Raw genomic sequence first — 26,747 nt, 5'->3', positions numbered from 1 at the left:
TTCGCAAATTTATCACATTTTATGATTGATTCAAAATTCTGTCCCAAGTTCGATTCCATCGTTAAAAAGCATAAAAAGAAAAAGGCCAACGACACGCGACGTTCCCAAGCGGTCACCCATCTAAGTACTAATCGCGCCCGATGTTGCTTAACTTCAGTGATCGGACGAGAACTGGTGTTTTCAACATGGTATGATCGTTGACAACGCCAGACAGCTTGGGAGGGAGTTTTATGCTGGCCAGGGCCAAGTGGGTGGTTTCCATGAAAATCGAATCTGATTGATTGAGTGACACTTTTAATACATGAAAACTAAATCAAAACAGCGTTCTGAGTTCGAATCCATCTTCCAGATTCAATAAAACTGCCAAATAAAACAATGTTTCATCCACAAAAAACATAACTTGGAGGCGATTTTCGCAAATTTATCACATTTTATGATTGATTCAAAATTCTGTCCCAAGTTCGATTCCATCGTTAAAAAGCATAAAAAAGTAAATAAAAATGCCAAATAAAACAATGTTTCATCCACAAAAAACATAACTTGGAGGCGATTTTCGCAAATTTATCACATTTTATGATTGATTCAAAATTCTGTCCCAAGTTCGATTCCATCGTTAAAAAGCATAAAAAAGACAAAAAGGCCAACGACACGCGACGTTCCCAAGCGGTCACCCATCTAAGTACTAATCGCGCCCGATGTTGCTTAACTTCAGTGATCGGACGAGAACTGGTGTTTTCAACATGGTATGATCGTTGACAACGCCAGACAGCTTGGGAGGGAGTTTTATGCTGGCCAGGGCCAAGTGGGTGGTTTCCATGAAAATCGAATCTGATTGATTGAGTGACACTTTTAATACATGAAAACTAAATCAATACAGCGTTCTGAGTTCGAATCCATCTTCCAGATGCAATAAAAATGCCAAATAAAACAATGTTTCATCCACAAAAAACATAACTTGGAGGCGATTTTCGCAAATTTATCACATTTTATGATTGATTCAAAATTCTGTCCCAAGTTCGATTCCATCGTTAAAAAGCATAAAAAAATAAAACAAAAAATGCTAAATAAAACAATGTTTCATCCACAAAAAACATAACTTGGAGGCGATTTTCGCAAATTTATCACATTTTATGATTGATTCAAAATTCTGTCCCAAGTTCGATTCCATCGCTAAAAAGCATAAAAATAAACAAAATGCTAAATAAAACAATGTTTCATCCACAGAAAACATAACTTGGAGGCGATTTTCGCAAATTTATCACATTTTATGATTGATTCAAAATTCTGTCCCAAGTTCGATTCCATCGTTAAAAAGCATAAAAAAGTAAAAAAAAATGCTAAATAAAACAATGTTTCATCCACAAAAAACATAACTTGGAGGCGATTTTCGCAAATTTATCACATTTTATGATTGATTCAAAATTCTGTCCCAAGTTCGATTCCATCGTTAAAAAGCATAAAAAAGACAAAAAGGCCAACGACACGCGACGTTCCCAAGCGGTCACCCATCTAAGTACTAATCGCGCCCGATGTTGCTTAACTTCAGTGATCGGACGAGAACTGGTGTTTTCAACATGGTATGATCGTTGACAACGCCAGACAGCTTGGGAGGGAGTTTTATGCTGGCCAGGGCCAAGTGGGTGGTTTCCATGAAAATCGAATCTGATTGATTGAGTGACACTTTTAATACATGAAAACTAAATCAATACAGCGTTCTGAGTCCGAATCCGTCTTCCAGTTGCAAGTAAAATGCCAAATAAAACAACTTTTCATCAACAAAAAACATAACTTGGAGGCGATTTTCGCAAATTTATCACATTTTATGATTGATTCAAAATTCTGTCCCAAGTTCGATTCCATCGTTAAAAAGCATAAAAAAGACAAAAAGGCCAACGACACGCGACGTTCCCAAGCGGTCACCCATCTAAGTACTAATCGCGCCCGATGTTGCTTAACTTCAGTGATCGGACGAGAACTGGTGTTTTCAACATGGTATGATCGTTGACAACGCCAGACAGCTTGGGAGGGAGTTTTATGCTGGCCAGGGCCAAGTGGGTGGTTTCCATGAAAATCGAATCTGATTGATTGAGTGACACTTTTAATACATGAAAACTAAATCAATACAGCGTTCTGAGTTCGAATCCATCTTCCAGATGCAATAAAAATGCCAAATAAAACAATGTTTCATCCACAAAAAACATAACTTGGAGGCGATTTTCGCAAATTTATCACATTTTATGATTGATTCAAAATTCTGTCCCAAGTTCGATTCCATCGTTAAAAAGCATAAAAAAGTAAAAAAAAAATGCTAAATAAAACAATGTTTCATCCACAAAAAACATAACTTGGAGGCGATTTTCGCAAATTTATCACATTTTATGATTGATTCAAAATTCTGTCCCAAGTTCGATTCCATCGTTAAAAAGCATAAAAAGAAAAAGGCCAACGACACGCGACGTTCCCAAGCGGTCACCCATCTAAGTACTAATCGCGCCCGATGTTGCTTAACTTCAGTGATCGGACGAGAACTGGTGTTTTCAACATGGTATGATCGTTGACAACGCCAGACAGCTTGGGAGGGAGTTTTATGCTGGCCAGGGCCAAGTGGGTGGTTTCCATGAAAATCGAATCTGATTGATTGAGTGACACTTTTAATACATGAAAACTAAATCAATACAGCGTTCTGAGTCCGAATCCGTCTTCCAGTTGCAAGTAAAATGCCAAATAAAACAACTTTTCATCAACAAAAAACATAACTTGGAGGCGATTTTCGCAAATTTATCACATTTTATGATTGATTCAAAATTCTGTCCCAAGTTCGATTCCATCGCTAAAAAGCATAAAAAATAAAACAAAAATGCTAAATAAAACAATGTTTCATCCACAAAAACATAACTTAGAGGCGATTTTCGCAAATTTATCACATTTTATGATTGATTCAAAATTCTGTCCCAAGTTCGATTCCATCGTTAAAAAGCATAAAAAGACAAAAGGCCAACGACACGCGACGTTCCCAAGCGGTCACCCATCTAAGTCCTAATCGCGCCCGATGTTGCTTAACTTCAGTGCTCGGACGAGAACTGGTGTTTTCAACATGGTATGATCGTTGACAACGCCAGACAGCTTGGGAGGAGTTTTATGCTGGCCAGGGCCAAGTGGGTGGTTTCCATGAAAATCGAATCTGATTGATTGAGTGACACTTTTAATACATGAAAACTAAATCAATACAGCGTTCTGAGTTCGAATCCATCTTCCAGATTCAATAAAATGCCAAATAAAACAATGTTTCATCCACAGAAAACATAACTTGGAGGCGATTTTCGCAAATTTATCACATTTTATGATTGATTCAAAATTCTGTCCCAAGTTCGATTCCATCGTTAAAAGCATAAAAAGACAAAAAGGCCAACGACACGCGACGTTCCCAAGCGGTCACCCATCTAAGTACTAATCGCGCCCGATGTTGCTTAACTTCAGTGATCGGACGAGAACTGGTGTTTTCAACATGGTATGATCGTTGACAACGCCAGACAGCTTGGGAGGGAGTTTTATGCTGGTCAGGGCCAAGTGGGTGGTTTCCATGAAAATCGAATCTGATTGATTGAGTGACACTTTTTATACATGAAAAAAAAATCAGTACACCGTTCTGAGTTCGAATCCATCTTTCAGATTCAATAAAAATGCCAAATAGAACAATGTTTCATCCACAAAAAACATAACTTGAGGCGATTTCCGCAAATTTATCACATTTTATGATTGATGCAAAATTCTGTCCCAAGTTCGATTCCATCGTTAAAAAGCATAAAAAAGACAAAAAGGCCAACGACACGCGACGTTCCCAAGCGGTCACCCATCTAAGTACTAATCGCGCCCGATGTTGCTTAACTTCAGTGATCGGACGAGAACTGGTGTTTTCAACATGGTATGATCGTTGACAACGCCAGACAGCTTGGGAGGGAGTTTTATGCTGGCCAGGGCCAAGTGGGTGGTTTCCATGAAAATCGAATCTGATTGATTGAGTGACACTTTTTATAGATGAAAACAAAATCAATACAGCGTTCTGAGCTCGAATCCATCTTCCAGATGCAACAAAAATGCCAAATAAAACAATGTTTCATCCACAAAAAACCTAACTTGGAGGCGATTTTCGCAAATTTATCACATTTTATGATTGATTCAAAATTCTGTCCCAAGTTCGATTCCATCGTTAAAAAGCATAAAAAAGTAAAAAAAAATGCTAAATAAAACAATGTTTCATCCACAAAAAACATAACTTGGAGGCGATTTTCGCAAATTTATCACATTTTATGATTGATTCAAAATTCTGTCCCAAGTTCGATTCCATCGTTAAAAAGCATAAAAAAGTAAAAAAAAAATGCTAAATAAAACAATGTTTCTTCTACAGAAAACATAACTTGGAGGCGATTTTCGCAAATTTATCACATTTTATGATTGATTCAAAATTCTGTCCCAAGTTCGATTCCATCGCTAAAAAGCATAAAAAAGACAAAAAGGCCAACGACACGCGACGTTCCCAAGCGGTCACCCATCTAAGTACTAATCGCGCCCGATGTTGCTTAACTTCAGTGATCGGACGAGAACTGGTGTTTTCAACATGGTATGATCGTTGACAACGCCAGACAGCTTGGGAGGGAGTTTTATGCTGGCCAGGGCCAAGTGGGTGGTTTCCATGAAAATCGAATCGATTGAGTGACACTTTTTATACATGAAAACAAAATCAATACAGCGTTCTGAGCTCGAATCCATCTTCCAGATGCAATAAAAATGTTAAATAAAACAATGTTTCATCCACAAAAAACATAACTTGGAGGCGATTTTCGCAAATTTATCACATTTTATGATTGATTCAAAATTCTGTCCCAAGTTCGATTCCATCGTTAAAAAGCATAAAAAAATAAAACAAAAAATGCTAAATAAAACAATGTTTCATCCACAAAAAAACATAACTTAGAGGCGATTTTCGCAAATTTATCACATTTTATGATTGATTCAAAATTCTGTCCCAAGTTCGATTCCATCGTTAAAAAGCATAAAAAAGACAAAAAGGCCAACGACACGCGACGTTCCCAAGCGGTCACCCATCTAAGTACTAATCGCGCCCGATGTTGCTTAACTTCAGTGATCGGACGAGAACTGGTGTTTTCAACATGGTATGATCGTTGACAACGCCAGACAGCTTGGGAGTGAGTTTTATGCTGGCCAGGGCCAAGTGGGTGGTTTCCATGAAAATCGAATCTGATTGATTGAGTGACACTTTTAATACATGAAAACTAAATCAATACAGCGTTCTGAGCTCGAATCTATCTTCCAGATGCAATAAAAATGCCAAATAAAACAATGTTTCTTCTACAGAAAACATAACTTGGAGGCGATTTTCGCAAATTTATCACATTTTATGATTGATTCAAAATTCTGTCCCAAGTTCGATTCCATCGTTAAAAAGCATAAAAAAGTAAAAAAAAATGCTAAATAAAACAATGTTTCTTCTACAGAAAACATAACTTGGAGGCGATTTTCGCAAATTTATCACATTTTATGATTGATTCAAAATTCTGTCCCAAGTTCGATTCCATCGCTAAAAAGCATAAAAAGACAAAAGGCCAATGACACGCGACGTTCCCAAGCGGTCACCCATCTAAGTACTAATCGCGCCCGATGTTGCTTAACTTCAGTGATCGGACGAGAACTGGTGTTTTCAACATGGTATGATCGTTGACAACGACAGACAGCTTGGGAGGAGTTTTATGCTGGCCAGGGCCAAGTGGGTGGTTTCCATGAAAATCAAATCTGATTGATTGAGTGACACTTTTATACATGAGCACAAAATCAATACAGCGTTCTGAGCTCGAATCTATCTTCCAGATGCAATAAAATGCCAAATAAAACAATGTTTCATCCACAAAAAACATAACTTGGAGGCGATTTTCGCAAATTTATCACATTTTATGATTGATTCAAAATTCTGTCCCAAGTTCGATTCCATCGTTAAAAAGCATAAAAAAGTAAAAAAAAAAACGCTAAATAAAACAATGTTTCTTCTACAGAAAACATAACTTGGAGGCGATTTTCGCAAATTTATCACATTTTATGATTGACTCAAAATTCTGTCCCAAGTTCGATTCCATCGTTAAAAAGCATAAAAAAGTAAAAAAAAAAATGCTAAATAAAACAATGTTTCATCCAAAAAAAACATAACTTGGAGGCGATTTTCACAAATTTATCACATTTTATGATTGATTCAAAATTCTGTCCCAAGTTCGATTCCATCGCTAAAAAGCATAAAAAAGACAAAAAGGCCAACGACACGCGACGTTCCCAAGCGGTCACCCATCTAAGTACTAATCGCGCCCGATGTTGCTTAGCTTCAGTGATCGGACGAGAACTGGTGTTTTCAACATGGTATGATCGTTGACAACGCCAGACAGCTTGGGAGGGAGTTTTATGCTGGCCAGGGCCAAGTGGGTGGTTTCCATGAAAATCAAATCTGATTGATTGAGTGACACTTTTTATACATGAGCACAAAATCAATACAGCGTTCTGAGCTCGAATCTATCTTCCAGATGCAATAAAAATGCTAAATAAAACAATGTTTCTTCTACAGAAAACATAACTTGGAGGCGATTTTCGCAAATTTATCACATTTTATGATTGATTAAAAAATCTGTCCCAAGTTCGATTCCATCGTTAAAAAGCATAAAAAAAGTAAAACAAAAAATGCTAAATAAAACAATGTTTCTTCTACAGAAAACATAACTTGGAGGCGATTTTCGCAAATTTATCACATTTTATGATTGATTCAAAATTCTGTCCCAAGTTCGATTCCATCGTTAAAAAGCATAAAAAAGTAAAAAAAAAATGCTAAATAAAACAATGTTTCTTCTACAGAAAACATAACTTGGAGGCGATTTTCGCAAATTTATCACATTTTATGATTGATTCAAAATTCTGTCCCAAGTTCGATTCCATCGCTAAAAAGCATAAAAAAGACAAAAAGGCCAACGACACGCGACGTTCCCAAGCGGTCACCCATCTAAGTACTAATCGCGCCCGATGTTGCTTAACTTCAGTGATCGGACGAGAACTGGTGTTTTCAACATGGTATGATCGTTGACAACGCCAGACAGCTTGGGAGGAGTTTTATGCTGGCCAGGGCCAAGTGGGTGGTTTCCATGAAAATCAAATCTGATTGATTGAGTGACACTTTTATACATGAGCACAAAATCAATACAGCGTTCTGAGCTCGAATCTATCTTCCAGATGCAATAAAAATGCTAAATAAAACAATGTTTCTTCTACAGAAAACATAACTTGGAGGCGATTTTCGCAAATTTATCACATTTTATGATTGATTAAAAAATCTGTCCCAAGTTCGATTCCATCGTTAAAAAGCATAAAAAAGTAAAACAAAAAATGCTAAATAAAACAATGTTTCTTCTACAGAAAACATAACTTGGAGGCGATTTTCGCAAATTTATCACATTTTATGATTGATTCAAAATTCTGTCCCAAGTTCGATTCCATCGCTAAAAAGCATAAAAAAGACAAAAAGGCCAACGACACGCGACGTTCCCAAGCGGTCACCCATCTAAGTACTAATCGCGCCCGATGTTGCTTAACTTCAGTGATCGGACGAGAACTGGTGTTTTCAACATGGTATGATCGTTGACAACGCCAGACAGCTTGGGAGGGAGTTTTATACTGGCCAGGGCCAAGTGGGTGGTTTCCATGAAAATCGAATCTGATTGATTGAGTGACACTTTTTATACATGAAAACAAAATCAGTACACCGTTCTGAGTTCGAATCCATCTTTCAGATTCTATAAAAATGCCAAATAGAACAATGTTTCATCCACAAAAAACATAACTTGGAGGCGATTTTCGCAAATTTATCACATTTTATGATTGATTCAAAATTCTGTCCCAAGTTCGATTCCATCGTTAAAAAGCATAAAAAAGTAAAACAAAAAATGCTAAATAAAACAATGTTTCTTCTACAGAAAACATAACTTGGAGGCGATTTTCGCAAATTTATCACATTTTATGATTGATTCAAAATTCTGTCCCAAGTTCGATTCCATCGCTAAAAAGCATAAAAAAGACAAAAAGGCCAACGACACGCGACGTTCCCAAGCGGTCACCCATCTAAGTACTAATCGCGCCCGATGTTGCTTAACTTCAGTGATCGGACGAGAACTGGTGTTTTCAACATGGTATGATCGTTGACAACGACAGACAGCTTGGGAGGGAGTTTTATACTGGCCAGGGCCAAGTGGGTGGTTTCCATGAAAATCGAATCTGATTGATTGAGTGACACTTTTTATACATGAAAACAAAATCAGTACACCGTTCTGAGATCGAATGCATCTTCCAGATGCAATAAAAATGCCAAATAGAACAATGTTTCATCCACAAAAAACATAACTTGGAGGCGATTTTCGCAAATTTATCACATTTTATGATTGATTCAAAATTCTGTCCCAAGTTCGATTCCATCGCTAAAAAGCATAAAAAAGACAAAAAGGCCAACGACACGCGACGTTCCCAAGCGGTCACCCATCTAAGTACTAATCGCGCCCGATGTTGCTTAACTTCAGTGATCGGACGAGAACTGGTGTTTTCAACATGGTATGATCGTTGACAACGACAGACAGCTTGGGAGGGAGTTTTATGCTGGCCAGGGCCAAGTGGGTGGTTTCCATGAAAATCGAATCTGATTGATTGAGTGACACTTTTTATACATGAAAACAAAATCAGTACACCGTTCTGAGTTCGAATCCATCTATCAGATTCTATAAAAATGCCAAATAGAACAATGTTTCATCCACAAAAAACATAACTTGGAGGCGATTTTCGCAAATTTATCACATTTTATGATTGATTCAAAATTCTGTCCCAAGTTCGATTCCATCGTTAAAAAGCATAAAAAAGTAAAACAAAAAATGCTAAATAAAACAATGTTTCTTCTACAGAAAACATAACTTGGAGGCGATTTTCGCAAATTTATCACATTTTATGATTGATTCAAAATTATGTCCCAAGTTCGATTCCATCGTTAGAAAGCATAAAAAAGACAAAAAGGCCAACGACACGCGACGTTCCCAAGCGGTCACCCATCTAAGTACTAATCGCGCCCGATGTTGCTTAACTTCACCAGTGGGTGGTTTCCATGAAAATCGCATCTGATTGATTAAGTGACACTTTTTATACATAAAAAATAATTCAATACACCGTTCTGAGTTCGAATCCATCTTTCAGTAAGTGTAAGTAAGTGAAAAAACAAAGCTGCTTTTTATAATCAACAACAATATAATTTCAAAGCAATTTTTACAAATTTAACACATTCATTGTTGCATGTTGCAACAAAAGAAAGAAAGATAGCAACTACAAGCTCGAAGGTAAGCCTCATTTTTGAATGATTTTTGCATATTAGTTACAATATAAGATTGTATGAATCGCAAAGTCTTCGAATTCGTCATCATGATGCACTTCCAATAAGGAAGGCCAACAGATAAGGAAGCAAATCAGAGATTATTTTTCCACCATCTGGTACGATTATTTTCCGAATGATTTCAACATACAGAATTTAATTTATTGCGCTAGGCATAATCCAGATGCTGAACTATGCGTGGATCGACGAATTTGACAAGGCTCTGCCGTACCGCACTCGTTTGTTGCTTGAGCCAAGTCGTTAATTTAATAATTGCTATGAACTAATTAGGAACCATCAATAAAACAAACAGCATTAAGTTTCTCACATTCCCGCCAACACCAAAGCACACGCACAATGGAATATTCTGTCAGCTGAGCGCGCGGACCAGATTAGTGTAATGCTTCTTAGACGGCGATAGGGCTGACGGGACCGTGGGGCAGCAGACCCATAAAAAGATCATTTTTCATTGCCATATTTGGAGCACTTTTTCCAATGGATGTCTAAACACGGAGAGGAGTTACAGTGCAGTGGAGCAGCACCGAAGTCAATAAGGGGATTGAATTACTAAAAGTTTTGAAATCACCAGTCACCCGGTTGATGATTGACTGATGACGGGGCTAATTCAATTAAGAAAACTGTTACACAGAGATCGTGATGTGATTAAAAGGAGGCTTGTTTGCTTTTCAACGGAGTGTTTGTATTTCACAGCAGATTCAATATCCCATTAGTGTTCTTGAGGCGAGTTCTAGAAAATGATTATCTGATATCATTGGTAAAACACGATATCTGGTAAAAGTAGAGATAAGTTGAGATTGGGCAATAGTTTATGTTGTATCCACTTTATTAACAATCCGTTATAAGAACTTTTTTTGACAATGTACATAACGAAATATGTACAACAAAAGCAAAAAGTTATGGTTCCATCCAGGATCGAACTGGAGACCTTCTGCGTGTAAAGCAGACGTGATAACCGCTACACTATGGAACCCGTTGGGCGGGGGGCTGCTCAGAGTAGCATCTGAGTTGCGATACCAAACTTTACTGATAAGCACGGGAATGTTACGATATATACACATATATATGTACTGATTACTACATAGTGATAGCAAATACTATTGCAATTAACTTTGGCGAAGAAGGCGAGTATCTATCTCTTCGCTTTTCTCGTAACAACAAAGTTGGAACTCCAAAATCGAACTTTCATAGAACACACTTAAATCACTTCACAGATTCCGGTGAATTTTGCTTCAATTCACCGAAATCTCAACAGCAGATTTGTTCGGTAATTATTTCACAAAATTTTCGGAGATTTTTCCTTTGTTCAACTGTCAAAACCACCAAAAATCTGTAAAACTATTCACCGAACAGTTCTGCTGTTGAGATTTCGGTGAAATTTCACAGAAATCTGCGATTTATTTTGAGTGTGAAAGCTTGGATTTTGATTGCCAATCGATTGCAATGTCTCAATATTAGAAATTCTATGAAGTTCATTGGTACTATACCACGGAGGCAACTTCAGAATCATTTTCAAAATTTTATTTTGAATCCTCTGAAGTGCCTTCTTTCTGGTGTTGCAGCAACTAGTCCATATTAGCACAGCATACAATATGGCTGGTCTAAAAAATCGTTTGTAAATCAAAATTTTGTTCTTAAGGCAAAGTTTTGATTTTCTGTTTATAAGTGGATATAGACACTTAATTTATTTGTTACATTTAGCTTGAATGCCTTTAATGTGATTTAAAAAAAGTAATTTTTGATCGAGCAGAAGTGCTAAATATTTAGCTTCGCTAGATCGATAAACTGGAACCTCATTTATAGTGACAATATGTCTGCTAGCAGGGCAGCAGCAGGGACTATGTCCAAGGGCTTGACGATCCCTCCCCAGGCCATCTGCGAGTTGTGGGGCTTGCCTAGGATGTGGTGGGGTTTGACAGTGGGCCCTGTTAAATTCCTATAAAAAGCTGCATGTATCCGCAATTAGGCCCCGCCAAAGCGACCGAGTGCCGCTCAAAGCACACAAGCCTAATTCCTGGTGTCAGGTGGGACACAAAACAGACCTGACACGACGGTCCTCCGACGAAACAGGAGGTTTGCGCAGGCCCAATGAGCCGCCTGGAAAACCAATAATTACGACCAATATAAAAGATAATGCGACTCGATATAATCGGCAAAGACCTAGGCGACGAATAAAGGATCACGATTGGAAGCTAGGAACATGGAACTGCAAGTCGCTAGGTTTCGCAGGTTGCGACAGGATGGTCTACGATGAATTTCATCCCCGGAACTTCGACGTCGTAGCGCTGCAGGAGATTTGCTGGACAGGACAGAAAGTGTGGAAAAGCGGGCATCGAGCGGCTACCTTCTACCAAAGCTGTGGCACCACCAACGAGCTGGGAACCGTGTTCATAGTGCTGGGTAAGATGCGCCACCGTGAGTGGCAGCCAATCAACGCAATGATGTCCAAGCTGAGGATAAAAGGCCGTTTCTTCAACTATAGCATCATCAACGTGCATTGCCCACACGAAGGGAGACCCGACGACGAGAAAGAAGCGTTCTACGCACAGCTGCAGCAGACATACAATGGATGCCCACGCGGGACGGCGACATGAACGCACAGGTAGGAAGGGAGGAAATGTATAGACCGGTCATTGGAACGGATAGTCTGCACACCGTATCGAATGATAACGGCCAACGATGCATAAACTTGGCAGCCTCCCGCAACGGAGCAACGTAAGAGCCACGTGCTACAGCTTGATATGTGTAAGGACATAAACGGGAACCTTCTTACGAACGAGCGTGAGGTGATCCAAAGGTGGCGGCAGCACTACGTAGAACACCTGAATGGCGATGTAGCAGACGAAGATGGCGGTATGGTGATGAACCTGGGAGAACGCGCGCAGGACATAATTTTACAGGCCCCGATCTCCAGGAAATCCAGGAGAAGATTGGCCGCCTGAAGAACAACAAAGCCCCAGGGGTTGATCAACTACTAGGAGAACTACACACGGTGGTGAGGCACTGGCTAAAGCGCTGCACTGGGTCATTACCAAGATTTAGGAGGATGAGGTTCTGCCGCAGGAGTGGATGGAAGGTGTCGTGTGTCCTATCTACAAAAAGGGCGATAAGCTGGATTGTAGCAACTACCGCGCAATCACATTGCTGAACGCCGCCCACAGGGTACTTTCCAAAATGTTATGCCGTCGACTAGCACCAATTGTAAGGGAGTTCGTGGGGCAGTACCAAGCGGGTTTTATGGGCGAACGCTCCACCACGGACCAGGTGTTCGCCATTCGCCAAGTACTGCAGAAATGCCGCAAATGCAATTCATCGACTTCAAAGCCGCATATGATACAACCGATCGGGGCCATCTATGGCAGCTAATGCACGAACACGGATTTTCGGATAAACTGACACGGTTGATCAAAGCGAGGATTGATCGAGTGATGTGCGTAGTTCGAGTTTCAGAGGCATTCTCGAGTCCCTTAGAAACGCGCAGAGGGTTACGGCCTTCGTGTCTGGTATTTAACATCGCTTTGGAAGGGGTAATACGAAGAGCAGGGATTAACACGAGTGGTACAATTTTTAACAAGTCCGTCCAGCTACTTGGCTTCGCTGACGACATAGATATTATGGCACGTAACTTTGAGAAGATGGAAGAAGCCTACATCAGACTGAAGAGGGAAGCTAAACGGATCGGACTATAGTCATCAACACGGCGAAGACGAAGTAATGATAGGAAGAGGTTCAAGAGACAGCAGCAGGGGGCAGCAGGGACTATGTCCAAGGGCTTGACGATCCCTCCCCAGGCCATCTGCGAGTTGTGGCGCCTGCCTAGGATGTGGTGGGGTTTGACAGTGGGCCCTGTTAAACCTCTATAAAAAGCTGCATGTATCCGCAAGTAGGCTCCGCCAAAGCGACCGTGTGCCGCTCAAAGCGCACAAGCCCAAGTCCTGGTGTTTGGTGGGACGCTAAACAGCCCTAACACGACGGCCCTCCGACGAGACAGGAGGTTTGCGCAGGCCCAATAAGCCGCCTTTAAAAACAACTATTACGAACGACATAGAAGATAATACGACTCGATACAATCGGCAACGACCTAGGCGACGAATAAAGGATCACGATTGGAAGCTTGGAACATGGAACTGCAAGTCGCTAGGCTTCGCAGGTTGCGATAGGATAATCTACGATGAATTACATCCCCGCAAGTTCGATGTCGTAGCGCTGCAGGAAATCTGCTGGACAGGACAGAAAGTGTGGAAAAGCGGGCATCGAGCGGCTACCTTCTACCAAAGCTGTGGCACCACCAACGAGCTGGGAACCGGCTTCATAGTGCTGGGAAAGATGCGCCAACGCGTGATTGGGTGGCAGCCAATCAACGCAAGGATGTGCAAGCTGAGGATAAAAGGCCGTTTCTTCAACTATAGCATCATCAACGTGCACTGCCCACACGAAGGGAGATCCGACGACGAAAAAGAAGCGTTCTATGCGCAGCTGGAGCAGACATACGATGGATGCCCACTGCGGGACGTCAAAATCGTCATCGGTGACATGAACGCTCAGGTAGGAAGGGAGGAAATGTATAGACCGGTCATCGGACCGGATAGTCTGCATACCGTATCGAACGACAACGGCCAGCGATGCATAAACTTTGCAGCCTCCCGCGGAATGGTAGTCCGAAGCACTTTCTTCCCCCGTAAGAATATCCACAAGGCCACATGGAAATCACCTAATCAAATAACGGAAAACCAAATCGACCACGTTCTAATCGACGGTAAATTCTTCTCCGACATCACGAACGTACGCACTTACCGCAGTGCGAATATTGAATCCGACCACTACCTCGTCGCAGTATGTCTGCGCTCAAAACTCTCGACGGTGATCAACACGCGTCGGAGTCGTCCGCCGCGCCTTAACATTGGGCGGCTACAAGACGGTAGACTAGCCCAAGACTACGCGCAGCAGCTGGAAATGGCACTCCCAACGGAAGAGCAGCTAGGCGCAGCATCTCTTGAAGATGGCTGGAGAGATATTCGATCCGCCATTGGAAGCACCGCAACCGCTGCACTAGGCACGGTGGCTCCGGATCAGAGAAACGACTGGTATGACGGCGAATGTGAGCAGTTAGTTGAGGAGAAGAATGCAGCATGGGCGAGATTGCTGCAACACCGCACGAGGGCGAACGAGGCACGATACAAACGGGCGCGGAACAGACAAAACTCGATTTTCCGGAGGAAAAAGCGCCAGCAGGAAGATCGAAACCGTGAAGAGACGGAGGAACTGTACCGCGCTAATAACGCACGAAAGTTCTATGAGAAGTTGAACCGTTCACGTAAGGGCCACGTGCCACAGCCCGATATGTGTAAGGACATAAACGGGAACCTTCTTACGAACGAGCGTGAGGTGATCCAAAGGTGGCGGCAGCACTACGAAGAGCACCTGAATGGTGATATGGCAGACAACGGTGGCGGTATGGTAATGAACCTAGGAGCACGCGCGCAGGACATGCGACTTCCGGCTCCGAATCTCCAGGAAATCCAGGAGGAGATCGGCCGGCTGAAAAACAACAAAGCCCCTGGAGTTGACCAACTACCAGGAGAGCTGTTTAATCACGGTGGTGACGCACTGGCTAGAGCGCTACATTGGGTGATTACCAGGCTTTGGGAGGAGTAGGTTCTGCCGTAGGAGTGGATGGAAGGTGTCGTGTGTACCATCTACAAAAGAGTAATAAGCTGGATTATAGCAACTGCCGTGCAATCACATTGCTGAACGCCGCGTACAAGGTACTCTCCCAAATTTTATGTCGCCGACTAACACCAATTGCAAGAGAGTTCGTGGGGCAGTACCAGGCGGGATTTATGGGTGAACGCTCTACCACAGACCAGGTGTTCGCCATACGTCAGGTATTGCAGAAATGCCGTGAATACAAAGTGCCCACACATCATCTATTTATCGACTTCAAAGCCGCATATGATACAATCGATCGAGACCAGCTATGGCAGCTAATGCACGAAAACGGATTTCCGGAAAAACTGATACGGTTGATCAAGGCGACGATGGATCGGGTGATGTGCGTAGTTCGAGTTTCAGGGGCATTCTCGAGTCCCTTCGAAACCCGTAGAGGGTTACGGCAAGGTGATGGTCTTTCGTGTCTGCTATTCAACATCGCTTTGGAGGAGTAATACGAAGGGCAGGGATTGACACGAGTGGTACGATTTTCACGAAGTCCGTCCAGTTATTTGGTTTCGCCGACGACATTGATATCATGGCACGTAACTTTGAGAGGATGGAGGAAGCCTACATCAGACTGAAAAGCGAAGCTAAACGGATTGGACTAGTCATCAACACGTCGAAGACGAAGTACATGATAGGAAGAGGCTCAAGAGAGGTCAATGTGAGCCACCCACCACGAGTTTCTATCGGTGGTGACGAAATCGAGGTGGTTGAAGAATTCGTGTACTTGGGCTCACTGGTGACCGCCGATAACGATACCAGCAGAGAAATTCGGAGACGCATAGTGGCTGGAAATCGTACGTACTTTGACTCCGCAAGACACTTCGATCGAATAGAGTTCGCCGCCGTACCAAACTGACTATCTACAAAACGCTTATAAGACCGGTAGTTTTCTACGGACACGAGACCTGGACGATGCTCGTGGAGGACCAACGCGCACTGGGAGTTTTCGAAAGGAAAGTGTTGCGTACCATCTATGGTGGGTTGCAGATGGCGGACGGTACGTGGAGGAGGCGAATGAACCACGAGTTGCATCAGCTGTTGGGAGAACCATCCATCGTTCACACCGCGAAAATCGGAAGACTGCGGTGGGCCGGGCACGTAGCCAGAATGTCGGACAGTAACCCGGTGAAAATGGTTCTCGACAACGATCCGACGGGAACAAGAAGGCGAGGTGCACAGCGGGCAAGGTGGATCGATCAGGTGGAGGACGACTTGCGGACCCTCCGCAGACTGCGTGGTTGGCGAAGTGCAGCCATGAACCGAGCTGAATGGAGAAGTCTTTTATGTGCAGCACAGGCCACTCCGGCCTTAGTCTGATGATAAATAAATAAAGGTTCAAGAGAAGACAATGTGAGTCACCCATCGCGAGTTTGCATCGTTGGTGACGAAATCGAGGTGGTAGAAGAATTTGTGTACTTGGGCTCACTGGTGACTGCCGAAAATGATACCAGCAGAGAAATTCGGAGACGCATCGTGGCTGGAAATCGTACATACTTTGGACTCCGCAAGACGCTCCGATCGAATAGAATCGAATCTAGAACAAGCTCAGTACATCGGTAGTCTTTTACGGACACGAGACCTGGACGATGCTCATGGAGAACCAACGCGCACTTGAAGTTTTCGAAAGCAAAGTGCTGCGTACCATCTATGGTGGGGTGCAGATGGCGGACGGTACGTGGAGGAGGCTAATGAACCACGAGTTGCATGAGCTGCTGGGAGAACCATCCATCGTTCACACCACGAAAATCGGACGACTGCGGTGGGCCGGGCACGTATACAGAATGTCGCAACCCGGTGCAAATGGTTCTCGACAACGATCCGACGGGCACAAGAAGTCGAGGTGCGCAACGGGCAAAGTGGATCGATCAGATGGAAGATGACTTGCGGACCCTCCGTAGACTGCGTGGCTGGCGACGTGTAGCCATGGACCGAGCCGAATGTAGAATCCCGGCAAAACGCGGCAGTCACCCTTCCTAGCAATCTGAAATGAAACCTTGAGCCCTTTATCCCAAAATCTCATTTCGTAATCCAGAAAACTCGGCAACAGATACCACAATAGGCGGAATCCTTTGTTCGCATGGATCGAATCACCTCCCAAGTAACAATTTCCATGCTTCTTGGATTTATCTAATTCTTATTGCGGACTTATGACAGCAATCACCAAGCTGATTGCTCAGTTTTATTGGCGCTCTTATTGCTATCAATACACCTCTCATAAATCTGCTGAAAATAGCTTCAAACGTCAAATGCCTATTGACCATATGAACAGATCTATGGTAGTGATGAAGAGCGTAATAAATCCAATTTTCAACGCTCGAATAAAGCTACAATTTTTGGTCATAATGTGGTCAAATGAATTACCCCCATAAGAATGTTTGTATTGGGAAGAGTTTATGACGGTGTTTTATAAAAGCAAAATTTTTGATGGCCATATTGAAAACGGAAAAACATTTTGCAGTCAGTGAAATATATCACTGAAATGCATGATCTAACGAAATTTTTATCACTTATCATACTTTTTCCGATAAATAATTTTATTAATTAATAGTTTTGGCAAAATTACTAATCGATTTAGTGGACATCCTAGATGTTGTCCACATCCTAGATGTTGTGGTAATCATGGCCGGCGCGTGGTGTTCAACCTTATTTTTTTCACAACATTTGACCATAAAATCGGAAGCGCACTTCTTTTCAATGGTACTGAATCGAAAAAACAACCTGAAATAAAATATTATTTTTTTGTCATCACGAAAACGAAGGCACGGGTCCTAGCAAATGTCGTAACGGGATCAGTAGGTACAAATAGCGCTGAGAAGCACTATGGAAATTAAAATATCTTCGGGTAGTATTAAAAACTTCCTTCAACAAACCGCACAGTACAAAAGCACAATACGGTCTGATTCCAGCGTTTAATTTGGGGTTTTGTTCAGGGGGTCCATTATACGCACGGACTCCATTACTAGCACATACTCCCTATGTGCCCCAGAAAGCGCTATGTAGGTTTGAAACGCGATTCACCTTAAATTAAAATGTTTTACCGCTTACTAAAGAACCATAACATTGTACTGTGCAGTGCAGTCTTACGCATGGCATAACTGTTCCATATACATTGGAATGCGAAGGACATGGGACATTTATGCATATGAGGGCAGTACTGTTATGAACTACAAAAAATAATCATCTTATTCATTCATAATGTTCAAAGTGTGGCGACTATAAATCTTTTAAAACCTTGAATTTTCATCAAAGCATTTTTCGTTACCGGATTCACATGAATCAATCATCACACTTCATTCAGTTACAAAACAAATTTCAGTTCCCCTTTCACCGAAATCATGCACGGAAATCGAATCAAATTCCTCTCGAAAAAGGTCAATGTCGTCCCGCAGATGAGTGTTCTTCCCATATGAAGAAAAAAATGTAGCGAAAAACGTTGGCCCGTCTTCTGTCAATATGTGTGGCGCAAACTGAAGCGATAACGGTCGATTGCGTCGTCCCATGCGAGACCATTATCAATTCAGATTGGGAAGGAATATCGTCTGGAGAAGGTTGCCACAATGCTTTGTTAAAAGTATTAGACCACGATTGTACCTCATCAAAAAAGTAATAAAAAAAACCCTATGACGAAACATCAGCGAGCGAGACCAGCGTATTCAGTCCACATGTTTGACTGAAGAACCGAATATGCAATTCTGTTTATACCACACGAAAACTGAACTGTATCAATTGAGCTAAATTCATTCAACACGCGCAGACCTATCGAATCAATTAAGATGAAACTCCGGCGCGTTTCCCAAGGGGAACCGCGATTCAATTAAGGATGAGCCGCTCTTCCAGAAAGACGCTTTGCTGGAAACATAGAACTGAGACGAGCCGAGAGAAACTCTCATGTCTCGGAGATGAAACGACGATGAGTGTACGGTACCCGGTATCAATCTCGTGAGCGTTTTGTTCTTAGTGAGATCACGCCGTCCGAAATGGGTCAAATGTCACATAAACTGGAGGATGATGTCCTACCCGGAACGTGGATCGCTTAGTGTGAAGTGAACTCAAAATCAGTTGAAGGTAATGTGGAAAATATAGTTATCCTGAAACAGCCATCCAAAATATGGTTAACATTGTTGTTTGTTATTTATCGATAATAGTGTAAAAGCTATGTATTTAAAGCTACATGAATTATTGTGCCTTGCAACAAAATGACAACTTTCGTGATCATTTTCCAAGGCTTACATAGATGTGAAAAATTTCTCCGCAGAACAACCGCCAGAATGCACTACGTGGCGACCAAATTTTAAAAAATATCAAAGTAGCTTTTTTCTGGAGGTATGTTTTCTTAGCCGACTATCTGGCGTGTATTTTTCGTTGCGACCAAAAATGAGTGGAGCATTAGATTTTTATGAGCGGTACAGTAATTTCAATTCATAATAATAAACAATGTTAGAATAATAGTCTAGTCCTGGTGTTGGGTGGGACTTTAAACAAATTTGACCCGACTCATCGAGCGTCTTTTCACCAAGGAGATGCAGCTCCAACAGCGTCTGTTCTGGCATCCAGCGGCTGAGTATGAAATGCTATTCCCCGGAAGCTATACCTAAGATGGCAGCCCTATCCCAGTGGATAGGGAACCTTGGGCCAACAACTTACTGTTCCCGAAACATCAATTTGTTCGAGAATCCGATAATGAAAGAATACAGACTGTCAGCGACGACTCTTAGCGCAAAACAACGGACACGAATAGGAACATGGAACGTTTTAACCCTAGCCCAGCAGGGTAAATTGGCACAACTTGCCAATGAGGCACGCCGCATGAAGCTTGAGATCATGGGACTGAGTCCGTTGGCCAAACTTTGGAGAACACAGAACGCCGTCGGGACAAGTTCTGCTATACTCTGGTTAACGAGGTGAACACGCTCCCTGGCATCGCGGAGTTGGCTTCCTACTAAGCGCTCAGGCACACTCTGCGCTTATGAAGTGGGAACCTATAAGTGAAAGGAAAATCGTTGCCAGATTTAGAACACGGGTCCGAAACCTTACTATAATCCAATGTTATGCGCCAACCGATGCTGCCGATCTGCAAGACAAAGAGAACTTCTACAGTCAACTCAATGCCATCGTAGATAGTATTCCAAAGGGTGATATCAAGATCTGTTTGGGCAACTTCAATGCGAAGATCAGATCCGACAACTCGAACCATGAGCGCATTATGGGACGCCATGGTCTCTGAGAAACGAGCGAAAACGGAGAGCTGTTCGCAGAATTTTGTGGAGTTAACGACATTATGATCGGGGGATCGCTCTTCCCTCACAAGGTTCACAAGGTCACGTGGGTTTCTCGTGACGGCTTTACAAAAAATCAAATCGACCACATCTGTATCAGCCGAAAGTGGAAACGGAGCCTTCTTGATGTACGGAATAAACGTAGTGCCGATATCGCGTCTGATCATCACCTCCTCATCGGCGAAATACACCTGCGCATTGCGTGGATTCGTCGGCAGGAGGAGAGAGTTGGACGACGGTTCAACACACGCCGACTGGAAGATGCCACGGTGAAACGGTCCTTCGTAGAAGAACTGGAGACGCGTGCTGCAGATATTCCGGAAGGTGGCAGCGTGGAAGACCAATGGACCGCCATCAAGAATGCCTTCATCGCCACCAGCGATAACAATCTGAGCGAACTGCGCACCCAAAGAAAGCAATGGATCACCGAAGAGGCCTGGAGGAAGATAGAGGAGCGAAGAGAAGCCAAAGCCGCGATAGAGCGATCAAAAACCAGAGGATACAAAATCTTAGCCCGTCAACGATACTTGGTTCTTGAAAAGGAAGTAAAACGCTCATGTCGACGGGTCAAGCGAGTGTGAGCAGACTCTCTGGCCGACTAAGGAGAGAGAACCGCAGCAACCGGGACATTCGCCGCCTCTACGATATCCCACGACGCTCAAGCGGGGCGAAGATGAATGCAACGATGCCTGTGAAAGACGCGAATGATCAGTTATTGACCGACCCAACTGACCAGCTGAAACGCTGGTTCGAGCACTTCGAACAACTTTTTCAAGTCCCAGCCAGGCCATCACCACCTCGACATGATCTGCATAGGATCCGACGTATAACACGCGTCAATACCGAAGCTCCATCACTGCTAGAGATTCAAACAGCCATCCAAAGCATGAAATCGAATAAAGCCCCAGGGGTCGATCGCATATCAGCCGAGATGCTCAAAGCTGACCCCTTGACATCCGCTCAACTACTGCATCCTTTATTTCGTAATATCTGGGACACCGCAACTGGATGCAAGGTATCTTAGTGAAGGTACCCAAAAAGGGTGACCTGACTGTATGCGATAACTGGCGAGGCATTATGTTGCTGTGTACCGTTCTCAAAGTTCTAAACAAAAAAAAACCCAATCCGGGTTCAGGAGAAGATCGATGCGACTCTCCGGCGGCAGCAGGCCGGATTCCGTGCCGGAAGATCCAGTGTGGACCATATTGTTACGCTCCGTATCATTCTGGAGCAGATGAACGAATTCCAAGAGTCCCTTTACAGTATTCATTGACTACGAAAAAGCTTTCGACCGTCTCAATCACGAGAATATGTGGGGCGCCCTGAGACGCAAGGGGGTTCCTGAGATAATCATCGGCCTCATCGAGGCACAGTACGAGGCTTTTTCGTGTAGAGTGCTGCACAATGGGGTCTTGTCCGACCCTATCCGGGTCGTAGCTGTTGTGAGGCAAGCATGTATTCTATCACCGTTACTGTTCCTCATCGCAATCGATGATATTCTGGCAGGTGCGATTGACCGTGAACCAAACCGCGGGCTGTTATGGCAGCCTACCCGAGCAAACATGAATAACTAATTGATAACAAATTATATTATCCGGTTATCGAACATATTGATAACTGAACTTGTTATCATTTTGGCAGAATTAACAGCCAACATAACAAAAATGATACCAGAATTTTGTTCCTGAAAGAACTACCTGAAAACAAATTAGGTTAGCACTGATACCAAATTGATAACACATTTTGTTATTCATGTTATTCACTCAAATAACTAATTTAGTTATTATTTAGTTATCAGCCATCTCTGTTTTATCGACCAAAATAATTAAATCTTCTTTACCGACTTCGTTACGCATTAAAAAAAATGTTGGCATTCACTGGGATTCGAACTCGAATCGAATGATTGCACGGCGTCGTCTCTAGGCACTCACCCATTTACGCTTTCTTGAGGAGCAGGAGAGAAGAGCACTACGCTTTCTACGATCATGCATTTACCGAAGACTAGACTCTATTTATAATCACATCATGATGCCATAAGCATTTATGTAAATAACAGCCGGCTGGACTCTGCAAAGTGCGAAGCAGAATAACTTATTAATAACAAACTTAATTAACCAGTTATATTGATAACTAGAATTGTTATCTTTCTGGTTGGATTACAGGTCACCATAAAAAAATGATAACCGAAATGGATTTAATTCAAAACACCGAATCGGCAATCAATTAGCATAAATACGGTTCATCGTCCTTTTATTGAATACATTTTGTTTTCAGTTGTGACCAATTAAATAATATAGGCTTAGGTTAGTTTTTCTCTCTTATATTATCAATCATTAGGTTGTTAGCAGCGCCATGCTATAAAACGATTTCGTTTATAAGTTTTATTCAAACTAAACCAAAATCTTTCATGTTTTCATATGCATATATAAACATAAACACTGCTGATCCCAGGAAGAATTATTCCGTGAAAAAATGTTGCTATACGGTGGGGATCCATGGCCGGACAGTTTTCGGGGGCCCTAAATGTACGGAAAAGGTTGATTTTGGTACATAAGGTTATGTGGGAGCCCGGGACCATGGCCACGCGGAATTAGGATTCGTATGAAAATGTCGTATGGGTAGGTACCTAGTCCACAACGCCGGTATATTTTTTGGGCTTCTGTGATAGTCCATTCCAACACCTTTCAAAGGATTTTCTATTTCACACCTCGATATTCCCATGAGTCGACCGTCCTTTCAACATGGAGGTGATCTTGCTCGTTTGCGTTCAAACCTAATAGGTTTAAACTGTCAATAGTTGAACAATTAGTCTTTGGTTCAGCACATTGCTAAATCGACTAACGTGCGAGCATGATTGTTTTCTCCAACACACCAGATCGTTAAAATTTCTCGATTATCCGACATATTTCAACTTTGTGTTAATTCCTTTGTTGGCAGAGAAATAAACAAATCAGTAGATATCGTTAGTAACGAGGAAAATCACAGTCTGCTTAGACGAAAATTTCAGTTAAGTGTTTGAAAACAGCTCTTGTCACACTATTCATATTCATATTAAATTCATAGAATAGGCCGGGTACATTTAGCAGAAGTAAGTATTGTGGCTTGCAACAAAATGACATCTTTCATGATCATTTTTTCAAGGCTTCTACAGATCTGGTATTCATTGCTACAAACCACCACGTGGCGGTCAAATTTTCAAAATTATCAAAGTAGCTTTTTTGCTACAGGTATGTTTTTCTTTCAAGACTATCTGGCGCTAATTTTTGTTTGCGTCGAAAAATAAGCGACTGAGTAGATTTTTTTATTCGCTGTACAATATGTTTAAAAGAATAGAATGCTTATAGCCCGATATCTGAATGACGCGAATTTTAGAAGAAAATACCAAATTTGTATTGATAATACATTTTGTTATTATTCAGTTATCAGTTAATCACATGATAGATAACTAAATATCAAGATGATAATAAGGATAACTAATCCTGTTATCAGTTTGATATCATTTCAGTTATCTGCCTTTGCTCGGGTATACGCATGGAGCACCTAAAAGACTTCGAATTGGCTGATGTCGTTGCACTCCTCGCTCAACGGCGCTCTGATATACAGAGTAAGCTCAACGACCTTGCCGAGTGCTCCTCTTCGGCAGGCTTAGTCATCAACGTCAACAAAACCAATTTGTTGGACATAAACACGGTGACCCATTCCAGTTTCACAGTAGCCGGGCAACCAGTGGAGAATGCTGAAAGCTTCCAATATCTTGGTAGCCAAATGGCGTCAGACGGCGGTACCAAGATAAACATAGGCGCACGGATCAAGAAAGCAAGAGCTGGCTTTGCGAGTTTAAGAAATATCTGGAAAAACAGGCAGATAAGTGAGCGCACCAAAATACGAATTTTCAACCCTAACGTGAGATCTGTGCTGTTATACGCTAGAGAAACATGGTGTGTATCAGTGGAGAACACTCAACGGCTGCAGGTGCTCATCAACAGATGCCTGCGGTATATAATTCGGGCCTGGTGGCCTCACAACTGGATCTCAAACAACGAGCTCCATCGTCGTTATCACCAGAGGCCGATAGCACAGAAATTCGGGATCGAAAGTGGGGCTGGATCGGCCACACTCTACGTAGGGGCGGAAACGAAATCTGTAAATAAGCTTTAGACTGGAACCCAGCGGGACATCGCAGCAGAGGCAGACCCAGAGGCTCTTGGCAGCGAAGCCTTAATAATGCAAAACAATAAGTCGACCGAAATCTAACCTGGCATCAAGTTAAAGCGATAGCTGGGCAACGCTCAGGATGGAGATCTTTCAAGTCGGCCCTTTGCACCATCGGAGGTGTACAGGATTCATAAGTAAGTAAGTAAGGTGGCGGAAGTGCACATATCACAAATAGTTTTGTTCAATATCGTGTAACTAGTTTATTTGTGAACGCAGAAGCGCCCGTGGCAAGTGTTTTTTTTTTTTTCAATCTAAACGGCTCATGTGTTATTCAACGTCTGTTGTCTGTGATTTTTTTCATCAAATGGTTGTCTAAGGTTGTCACTGGTTTTGTTTTCTGCATCTGATAGTAAAAAAGAATGTAAGTGTCAAACCTTTTATTTTTTGTGAGAATATCGCCGAGTGCTACGTCTGGTTGGCTAGTCACCGGACAGACAAACAGGGCTATTATATATAGTATATATGGAATGTTGTAAAGCAAGTTTGGAAATTTTGAACGGTATTGGAAAACGCTATTTAACAAAGTGTGTTTCGTTATTTCAAAATGATGAATTGAATTCGTTGATTATATATACGTACAGCAGCGGCCCATAGTACATTATTTATTCAGACAGAGGGTGTATTTTTGAAATGGATATCGTTAGATGTCCGTAAATATCTGGAACTTACCTGTTTAGTAGAACTCCATTATCTTCAATCTTGGGTAATGTATCCTAGACCTGTATCGTTTAAACCTCCTTCTTCTACCACATGCAGCCAGCGCGTTCGTGCCCTTACGCCAGGAAACTAGACACCTGCTGAATATTGTTTTCACAATTTGTTCTTACGACCATAGCATTTAGTGATGATTCACAATATATGTACACTTGATATAACGATTTATGCGTCTTCACCGAACACCGCTGGCTACCCGACCAGAACAACATAACAGAAAAATAATAAAATTATAACTTGTTATGATATGTATAACTTATTATGATATAATTTTGTTATAGATCATCGTCGACAGAAAATAATGCAACTAAAATGTATCAAATTATGTTATGAGAATTTTTTATTTCTTCGTATGATTTTTTATATCTAATTCATATCAAAATTAGTGACATTTTTGCGGCATACGACTATTTATATAATTTTGCTGCTTACGATTATTTATATAATTATTAACTTACCTATATCACTTTTAGGTTATGTTTGAATTGATTTTATGCGAAAGGCGTTAATCGATTTGAGTTCTTGATTTACAGCGAAATGAATTTAGTTATGCGTTTATCTTCCTTATGACAAATTTCAACATTAACACATATTCGAAGCGAGTCATTGATACCCCTTAAGACTTGAATGTCTGATGTTTCATAAGAATACATGTTTTCGTATATTTTTGTAGCTATCAAGACTGTGCCTAGAACATAACCATTTTTATTCGAATCAACCAATAGGTGATCGATATTTATGAAATCTCCGTTAAGAGAAACAAATGAATCATCATATCTAAAGTTCTTACACAAATATTTTGAACAAATTTTAACGCCTTTGTGATAATACTTCCCAATCTCGAAAAAATCGATATCTCTTGGCTCTATATTTATATTAACATTATGCGGCAAAACAAATTTATTACTGTCACTAAAATCTACGTTGTGGTGCACATTAGTCCAAACCTTCGATATCCAATCTCTTATAGGTGAGTTGTGTGTGATTCACTGAAGTGACATACTCTATTTAATAAGTATTTTTGAGACACCTGAAGAACAGGATGGTTCTTTGAAGTCTGAAATCTTATAAGCATACTATTGCCATTTTCGTACGGGTATAATGAAGTGTTCCAAAGAGCTCCTAGATTCCGGACCGTCTGTGCTAGGTGAGAAGTTAAATGAATATTGTACACCATAGCCTTCACGTACGTTAACACTACACATTATTTTCTACGTCTCCGAATAAACCATCTGCTCTTTTTTGATGTCCTCGCTTCATGTTTATATAGAACATGAAAGAGCGCTTTTCGTTTCTATTTGCAAGTTTCAGAGCCTATGGTCGGATATTCACTTAATTCAGGGAAGTTCATATTAGCT

General features: G+C 41.7%; 17 non-coding genes across 17 annotated transcripts; all 17 read right to left on the bottom strand.

The window, feature by feature from the left end:
- Nucleotides 1-83: 83 nt before the first annotated feature.
- LOC134203150 (5S ribosomal RNA) lies at nt 84-202 on the bottom strand. Its single transcript, XR_009977486.1, has one exon. It is a non-coding gene; the product is annotated as a 5S ribosomal RNA (ribosomal RNA).
- Nucleotides 203-638: 436 nt separating this feature from the next.
- Nucleotides 639-757, bottom strand: LOC134203149 (5S ribosomal RNA). The gene has a single exon (XR_009977485.1). It is a non-coding gene; the product is annotated as a 5S ribosomal RNA (ribosomal RNA).
- A 715-nt stretch (nt 758-1,472) lies between these two features.
- On the bottom strand, nt 1,473-1,591 carry LOC134203148 (5S ribosomal RNA). The gene has a single exon (XR_009977484.1). It is a non-coding gene; the product is annotated as a 5S ribosomal RNA (ribosomal RNA).
- Nucleotides 1,592-1,887: 296 nt separating this feature from the next.
- On the bottom strand, nt 1,888-2,006 carry LOC134203147 (5S ribosomal RNA). The gene has a single exon (XR_009977483.1). It is a non-coding gene; the product is annotated as a 5S ribosomal RNA (ribosomal RNA).
- A 434-nt stretch (nt 2,007-2,440) lies between these two features.
- LOC134203141 (5S ribosomal RNA) lies at nt 2,441-2,559 on the bottom strand. Its single transcript, XR_009977479.1, has one exon. It is a non-coding gene; the product is annotated as a 5S ribosomal RNA (ribosomal RNA).
- A 433-nt stretch (nt 2,560-2,992) lies between these two features.
- Nucleotides 2,993-3,111, bottom strand: LOC134203143 (5S ribosomal RNA). Its single transcript, XR_009977481.1, has one exon. It is a non-coding gene; the product is annotated as a 5S ribosomal RNA (ribosomal RNA).
- A 292-nt stretch (nt 3,112-3,403) lies between these two features.
- On the bottom strand, nt 3,404-3,522 carry LOC134203129 (5S ribosomal RNA). Its single transcript, XR_009977468.1, has one exon. It is a non-coding gene; the product is annotated as a 5S ribosomal RNA (ribosomal RNA).
- Nucleotides 3,523-3,817: 295 nt separating this feature from the next.
- On the bottom strand, nt 3,818-3,936 carry LOC134203117 (5S ribosomal RNA). The gene has a single exon (XR_009977457.1). It is a non-coding gene; the product is annotated as a 5S ribosomal RNA (ribosomal RNA).
- A 577-nt stretch (nt 3,937-4,513) lies between these two features.
- Nucleotides 4,514-4,632, bottom strand: LOC134203105 (5S ribosomal RNA). Its single transcript, XR_009977446.1, has one exon. It is a non-coding gene; the product is annotated as a 5S ribosomal RNA (ribosomal RNA).
- A 434-nt stretch (nt 4,633-5,066) lies between these two features.
- On the bottom strand, nt 5,067-5,185 carry LOC134203187 (5S ribosomal RNA). Its single transcript, XR_009977522.1, has one exon. It is a non-coding gene; the product is annotated as a 5S ribosomal RNA (ribosomal RNA).
- Nucleotides 5,186-5,619: 434 nt separating this feature from the next.
- LOC134203138 (5S ribosomal RNA) lies at nt 5,620-5,738 on the bottom strand. The gene has a single exon (XR_009977476.1). It is a non-coding gene; the product is annotated as a 5S ribosomal RNA (ribosomal RNA).
- Nucleotides 5,739-6,315: 577 nt separating this feature from the next.
- LOC134203135 (5S ribosomal RNA) lies at nt 6,316-6,434 on the bottom strand. Its single transcript, XR_009977473.1, has one exon. It is a non-coding gene; the product is annotated as a 5S ribosomal RNA (ribosomal RNA).
- Nucleotides 6,435-7,014: 580 nt separating this feature from the next.
- Nucleotides 7,015-7,133, bottom strand: LOC134203176 (5S ribosomal RNA). Its single transcript, XR_009977511.1, has one exon. It is a non-coding gene; the product is annotated as a 5S ribosomal RNA (ribosomal RNA).
- A 436-nt stretch (nt 7,134-7,569) lies between these two features.
- On the bottom strand, nt 7,570-7,688 carry LOC134203164 (5S ribosomal RNA). Its single transcript, XR_009977500.1, has one exon. It is a non-coding gene; the product is annotated as a 5S ribosomal RNA (ribosomal RNA).
- A 438-nt stretch (nt 7,689-8,126) lies between these two features.
- Nucleotides 8,127-8,245, bottom strand: LOC134203153 (5S ribosomal RNA). Its single transcript, XR_009977489.1, has one exon. It is a non-coding gene; the product is annotated as a 5S ribosomal RNA (ribosomal RNA).
- Nucleotides 8,246-8,541: 296 nt separating this feature from the next.
- Nucleotides 8,542-8,660, bottom strand: LOC134203098 (5S ribosomal RNA). Its single transcript, XR_009977440.1, has one exon. It is a non-coding gene; the product is annotated as a 5S ribosomal RNA (ribosomal RNA).
- A 1,706-nt stretch (nt 8,661-10,366) lies between these two features.
- On the bottom strand, nt 10,367-10,439 carry Trnav-uac (transfer RNA valine (anticodon UAC)). Its single transcript has one exon. It is a non-coding gene; the product is annotated as a tRNA-Val (tRNA).
- Between the last annotated feature and the right edge of the window lie 16,308 nt (nt 10,440-26,747).

Source organism: Armigeres subalbatus, unplaced genomic scaffold, assembly GCF_024139115.2.
Source record: "Armigeres subalbatus isolate Guangzhou_Male unplaced genomic scaffold, GZ_Asu_2 Contig1644, whole genome shotgun sequence".
In the NCBI taxonomy this organism is placed as follows: Eukaryota; Metazoa; Arthropoda; class Insecta; order Diptera; family Culicidae; genus Armigeres; species Armigeres subalbatus.
The sequence above is the reverse complement of the archived record's forward strand: the minus strand, read 5'-3'. Positions and strand labels throughout refer to the sequence as shown.